This window comes from Oryctolagus cuniculus, chromosome 12 (assembly GCF_051225735.1).
Source record: "Oryctolagus cuniculus isolate XC-2025 breed Fujian yellow rabbit chromosome 12, ASM5122573v1, whole genome shotgun sequence".
NCBI lineage: Eukaryota > Metazoa > Chordata > Mammalia > Lagomorpha > Leporidae > Oryctolagus > Oryctolagus cuniculus.
In genome coordinates, this window is record NC_142878.1 from 44,861,953 (window position 1) to 44,869,028 (window position 7,076).

At 41.9% G+C, this 7,076-nt stretch overlaps 1 pseudogene; it reads right to left on the reverse strand.

Moving 5' to 3' along the window:
• Positions 1–250: 250 nt before the first annotated feature.
• Positions 251–666, reverse strand: LOC100350681 (large ribosomal subunit protein eL33 pseudogene; annotated as a pseudogene).
• Positions 667–7,076: the final 6,410 nt, after the last annotated feature.

Sequence of the window (7,076 nt, forward strand, 5' to 3'; positions counted from 1 at the left end):
TCCTCTCTGTTTCTCCCTCTTTCTCTTATTCTCTGCCTTTCAAATAAATAAGTGAATCTTTTTAAAGAAATAGGCCTAAAGGGAGAAAGTCTAGGAATCTTCAAAAAGTTCATGGAAAATGTGTATTAGGAAAAAATTAGGCGCAGATTAAAATTTTTTGACGCAAAATAACATTATCTTTTAATTCCATTTTCAACAAACTGTTTTTTTTAAGCTGCCTTTTTTTTTTTTTTACAAGAGAACAAATCCATTTTTATTTATTTACTTTTCAATAGTTTAAATCCTTGAGGGGTACAGCATCACACGGATTCTGTGTCCAATGGCCTTCGCAGGAAGGTTGCTTCGGAATTTGGCACAAACCATGCCACTGTTTCCGTGAGCACGAGTTACCTTTCCCCAGATTACTCTGGTTTTGTTAGGTTTGCCGCCAGGAGTCACTGTGTTGTTCTTTGCTTTGTACACATAAGCACACCTCTTGCCCAAGTAGAATTCAGTTTCATCCCGAGTATAAACACCTTCAATTTTAAGCAGTGCCGTGTGTTCCCTTTGGTTCTGGAGACCTTGCTTATAGCCAGCAAAAATGGCCTTGCACCACAGTCTTCCAGACATAGCTGCCTTCTAGAAGTCCTGCTCCCTGCAGGCCTCCACAGGCTCCAAGATGGTGGAAAGAGCTAAGCTGCCTTATAGACATCAATACAAGGACTTTAACACCCCACTTCAGCAATGGAGAGATCATACAGACAGAAAATCCACAAAAAAGGGCACCCATTTGGTGATTAAAATGCTATTTGGGACATCTGTGACCCATGTGGAAGTGCCTGGGTTTAAGTCCTGGCTCTATACCCATTAAACTGGACCCTAAACCAAATGGATCTAAAAGACATCTGTAGAACATTCCATCCAACAGCTGCAAAACACGCATTCTTCTCAGCAGTATGTTTAACATTACCCAAGGAGTATCCTATGTATTTAGTAGGCCACAGACAAGTCTTGGAAGTTTTTTTTTTTGTTTTTTTTTTGTTTTTTTTTTTTTGACAGGCAGAGTGGACAGTGAGAGAGAGACACACACAGAGAGAAAGGTCTTCCTTTTGCCGTTGGTTCACCCTCCAATGGCTGCCGCGGCTGACACGCTGCAGCTAGCGCATCGTGCTGATCCGAAGCCAGGAGCCAGGTGCTCCTCCTGGTCTCCCATGGGGTGCAGGGCCCAAGGACTTGGGCCATCCTCTACTGCACTCCCAGGCCACAGCAGAGAGCTGGCCTGGAAGAGGGGCAACCGGGACAGAATCCGGCGCCCCGACCAGGACTAGAACCCAGTGTGCCAGTGCCGCAAGGCGGAGGATTAGCCTATTGAGCCGCGGTGCCGGCAAGTCTTGGAAATTTTTAAAAATTGAAATCATATTATCTTTTCTTACCACAGAAACACAAGGAAATTGGACAATATTCCTCCAGCAACTAATGGATCAATGAAGACATTAAGAAAGAAAATACCTTGACACAAATGACTAAGGAAATATGATATACCTAAATCTGTGTGGTAGAGCTGAAGTAGTATGAAGAGGGACATTTAGAGCAATCAACACTTACACTAAAAAAAAAGAATTATCTCAAATAAGCAAGCTATTATACCAAGAAGGATTAGAACTAATAAACAAATTTGGCAAAAGTTGCAGGACACAAATATCCACATAAAAAACAAGGAGTGTTGCTATATAGCAATAAAACTTACCTGAAAACTTAATTGAGATAGCAATATCATTTACAAAATTACAAAAATAAAATAATTTCTAGGAATAAGTTTAATCAAAAAGTTGAAAGCTCTCTATAATGAAAACTATAAGGAAATTGAAGAACACATAAGAGATGGAAAGACATTGCAAGTTCACATATTAGAAGAATCAGTATTTTAAAATATCTTCATACTAAAAGTGATCTATAGATTCAATTCAACTCCTATCAAAATATCAATGACTTTTCTTCACAAAACTAGGAAAAAAATAGTAAATTTCAAATAAAACAAACAAAAAAAAGCCTTGAACAGACAAAGCAATCCTGACCAAAAGAACAAGGCAGGAGACATTCCACCACCTGACTTTAAAATACACCACAAAGCACTAGTAATCACATAGCATGGTGTTGGCATAAAAATTGACACACAGATCAAGGGAACAAGAGCGCTTAGATATAAACCCATACATCTAAAATCAATTGATATTCAACAAAGATGCTGACAATTTACGTTGGGGAAAGTACAGTCTCTTCAATAAATGGTTCTGGAAGATTGGATATTGACTTGTAGAATGAAGTTAGATCCCTATCTCTAATCATATACTAAATCTTGATCTCTAATCATATATCAACATCAACTAAAAACTGATTAAAATGTAAGACTCAAAATTATGAACTAGAGGAAAGCATAGGGAAAACACTTCATGACATTGAAATAGAAAGGATTCTTCAGATCAGACCCCCAAAGCACAGGAAATGAAAACAAAAATAGACAAATGGGATTACACAAAACTGAAAACATTTTGCACAACAAAAGAAACAATCACCAGAGGGAAGGAACAATCTACAGAATGGGTTAAAATATTTGGAAACTGCTCATCTAATAAGGGTAACTATCCAGAATACATAAAGAACTCAAACAACTCAACAGCAAAAAAAGCAAACACAAACAAAAACACCCATAAATAATCTGTTTAAGTAATAAGCAGTAGACCTAAGTAGACATTTCTCAAAACAACATACTGATAGAGGCCAGTGCTATGCCTTAGTGGGTAGAGCCACCACCTGCAGTGCCAGCATCCCTTACAGGCACCAGTTTGAGTCCCGGCTGCTCCACTTCTGATCCAGCTCTCTGCTATGGCCTGGGAAAGCAGTAGAAGATGGCCCAAGTCCTTGGGTCTCTGCACCCATGTGGGAAGACCTGGAGGCAGCTCCTGGCTCTTGGCATCGGATTGGTACAGCTCCGGCCCTTGCAGCCAATTGGGGAGTGAACCAGTGGCTGGAAGTCCTCTCTCTCTTTGCCTCTTCTTCTCTCAGTGTAACTCTGACTTTCAAATAAGTAAATAAATCTTTAAAAAAAATACTGATAGACAACAGTGTATTTTAAAATGCCCAATATTACTTTTCATTAGGGAAATGCAAATAAAAACCAATTGGAAGTGTTGGCATTGTGGTGTAGCAGGTAAAGCTGCTTCCTGTAATGCTGGCATTCCGTAGGGGCACTGGCGAGTCCTGGCTTCTCCACTTACAATCCAGCTCCCTGCTAAAGGCCTGGGAAAGCAGCAGAAAGATGGCCCGAGTGCTTGGGCCCCTATACCCACATGAGAGACCCAGAGGAAGCTCCTGGCTCCTGGCTTTGTTCTGGGCCAGCCCTGGCCACTGTGGCTATTTGGAGACTAAATCAGTGGATGGAAGATCTCTCTTTCTCTCTTTCTCTCCCCTCTGTCTGTAACTCTGCCTTTCAAATAAATAAAAATATAAATCTTAAAAAAAAAAAAAACTATCGGGGTACCACCTTTCTCCAATTAGAATGGCTATTATCAGAGACGAAAACAAATGCTGCAAGGAAAAAAAGAAATCTTTATATTCTGTGTAATTCTCTATAAGTTTTTTATACTTTTTTCTCAATTGCCTTCAGCTCAAAATAATCCTTATGCCAAAGTGGAATACTTTGGGGTGACGTATTTGGCCATCCTTCACAATATAATAATAAAAAGATAAATAATCCAATTTAAAAATGAGCAAAGGATGTGAATGGCCATTTCTCCAAAGAAGATACATAAGCAGGGGCCTGCAGCACCGGCGTCCCATACCTCAAGTCCCGGCTGCTCCACGTCCAGCCCAGCTCCCTGCTAAAGGAAAAGGGCAAGCAGCAGAAGACGGTTCTGTACCCACATGGAGAGCTAGAAGAAGCACCTGGCTTTGGCCTGGCCCTGCCCTGACTGTGTGGCCATTTGTGGAGTGAACCAATAGATGGAAGATCTCTCTCTGTCTTTTCATTTGTCTCTATAACTGTGCCTTTCAAATACATAAAATAAATTTTTTAAAAATAAATCTCAGGGCCTTCGCTGTGGTGCAACAGTTTAACGCCCTGGCCTGAAGTGCCAGCATCTCATGTGGGTGTCAGTTTGAGACCAGGCTGCTCCACTTCCTGTCCAGCTCTCTGCTATGGCCTGGGAGGGCAGTGGAGGGTGGCCCGGGTCCTTGGGCCCCTGTGCCCATGTAGGAGACCCAGAAGAGGCTCCTGGCTCCTGGCTTCGGATCAGCGCAGCTCTGGCCATTGTGGCCAATTAGGGAGTGAACCAGCAGATGGAAGACCTCTCTCTCTCTCTCTCTCTCTCTCTGCCTCTCCTCTCTCTGTGTAACTCTGACTTTCAAGTAAAATAAATACATCTTTTTAAAAAATCTCTTCTTTTTTTAAAAAAAAGATGTATAAATAATCCATAAGCACATAAAAAAGTGTCCAATATCATTAGACAGTAGGAAAATGTAATTTAGAATCACAAAGATACCATAAGACATGTAGCCACTAGAATAATTTTTTTTTTAAATTTGAAAATAACGAAAATTGGCCGGCGCCGCGGCTCACTAGGCTAATCCTCCGCCTAGCGGCGCCGGCACACCGGGTTCTAGTCCCGGTCGGGGCGCCGGATTCTGTCCCGGTTGCCCCTCTTCCAGGCCAGCCCTCTGCTGTGGCCCGGGAGTGCAGTGGAGGATGGCCCAGGTGCTTGGGCCCTGCACCCCATGGGAGACCAGGAAAAGCACCTGGCTCCTGGCTCCTGCCATCGGATCAGCGCGGTGCGCCGGCCGCAGCGCGCCAGCCGCGGCGGCCATTGGAGGGTGAACCAACGGCAAAGGAAGACCTTTCTCTCTGTCTCTCTCTCTCACTGTCCACTCTGCCTGTCAAAAAAAAAAAAAAAAAAAAAAAAAAAAAAAAACGAAAATTGGTGAAGATGTGGAGAAACCAGAGTCCTTTTGTATTTTTAGTGGGAATTTAAAAATGATGCGGACTCTGTGGGAAATAGTTTGGAAGATTCCTACAATGTTGAACATAGAGTTACTGTATGACCCAACAATTCTACTCCCAGAAATCTACCAAGAGAAATGAGAGTGTACACGTTCACACAGAGGCTAGTACACAGATACTCAGAGCTGCATCAGTCACTATCAACCCACAGTGGAAACAACCCAAAAGTCCATCAACTGGTGAATGAGACGAACAAGAACAAAAAAAAACCAAAATAAAACAGCAAAAAAAGTCACCTTATTTAAACACAGAGTGGAATGCTATTTAACAACTAAAAGGTATGAAATGCTGATACATGCTACAATATGGTTGAGCTAAAAACATATTTAGTGGCAAACAGAAGACACACAAAACTCACATATTGTATGCGATAGAGACAGAAAGTCTCTATAGAGACTATCTACAGAGATAGAATGTCATCAGTGGCTGTCCAAATCTGTTAGGGGAGATGGGATTCAGTGCTAATGGGTACAGCATTTTTTGAGATAATCAAAATGTCCTAAAGTTATATTGCTGCAATTTCCCCACAGGTCTGTAAGTATTATAAGCACCATTGCATTGTATTTAACATTGATGAATTTTATGCTACGATAACAGGCAGAGTGGATAGTGAGAGAGAGAGACAGAGAGAAAGGTCTTCCTTTTGCCATTGGTTCACCCTCCACTGGCCGCTGTGGCCGGCACGCTATGGCCAGCGCACCGCGCTGATCCGAAGCCAGGAGCCAGGTGCTTCTCCTGGTCTCCCATGGGGTGCAGGGCCCAAGAACTTGGGCCATCCTCCACTGCCTTCCCGGGCCACAGCAGAGAGCTGGCCTGGAAGAGGGGCAACTGGGAAAGAATCTGGTGCCCCGACTGGGACTAGAACCCGGTGTGCTGCCGCCGCTAGGTGGAGGATTAGCCTATTGAGCCGCGGTGCCAGCCAAAATTTTTATTTATTTTTATTTGAATGATAGACACACACACACACACACACACACACAGAGAGAGAGAGAGAGAGAGAGAGAGAGAGAGAGAGAGAGATTCCATTAGCTGATTCCCTCCCAGTATACCCACAATAGCTGGACTGGGTCAGGCAGAAGCCAGAAGCCAGAAGCCAGGAACTTGATCTGGGACTCAAACACTTGAACCAACAGCTGCTGCCTTCCAGGGTGTCCATTGGCAAGAAGTTGGATCAGAAGTGGAGCTGGAACTGAGACTCATATACTCCAATATGGAATGCAGGTATCCCAGGCTGTGACTTAACTGTTACGCCACAACATCTGCCCCAAAGTTACTTTTAAAAGTTGTTCACAATTTTTTCTTTTTGGGTGAGAGTTTGCTGCAAAAATAAATAGTGTGAATGAGGACAGAGGAATAATAAAGTTTTGTTAATAATGATGGCAGAATAGTAAAGTCATTTATGTAGATTCGTTTATGTATAGGATTTCAATTTTCAAAACAAAATATATATTTTTAATCATTAATGCATCAGCTAGTGATAACTGCAATGCAAGGATGAAGGCATGATATTAGAATTAATTAAGAATTAAAGTATTGTATGTGCTAGGATTGAGTGGGTGGGTATTCTAGATTTAGCACTCAGAGGAAACTTTCATGAAAAATGATATTGAACCTGGCATAAGAGCTAGCTTGTTAATAAGGAGGTGGGAGTACTTGGAGGAGTGGAAGAGCATTCTAGCAGAGGAACTGGCTGGTGTGAGCCAGTACCCTCATCTAACTTCAATAACCATCCATTCTTCTGGACAGAAAAAGAATCTATTTCTCTGTGTTATCACTGCTAAGCAAACTTAAAGTCTTTCTTCATTTTATTTTAACGTTTGAAAAACATCTTTGGGATTTAACTCACACACTATAAAATTCACCCATGTTAGGTATACAATGGAATGATCGTATATTTACAGACTGATGCAAAAATGATCATGAACAAAACGTAGAACATTTTGATGACTTCAAGAAGAACCCTTACCTATAATGCGGCTGCTCTTTTTGCTGCCCCTATTACTTTCCATCACTCACCAACCAACAGTTAATGGATTTTTCAGTC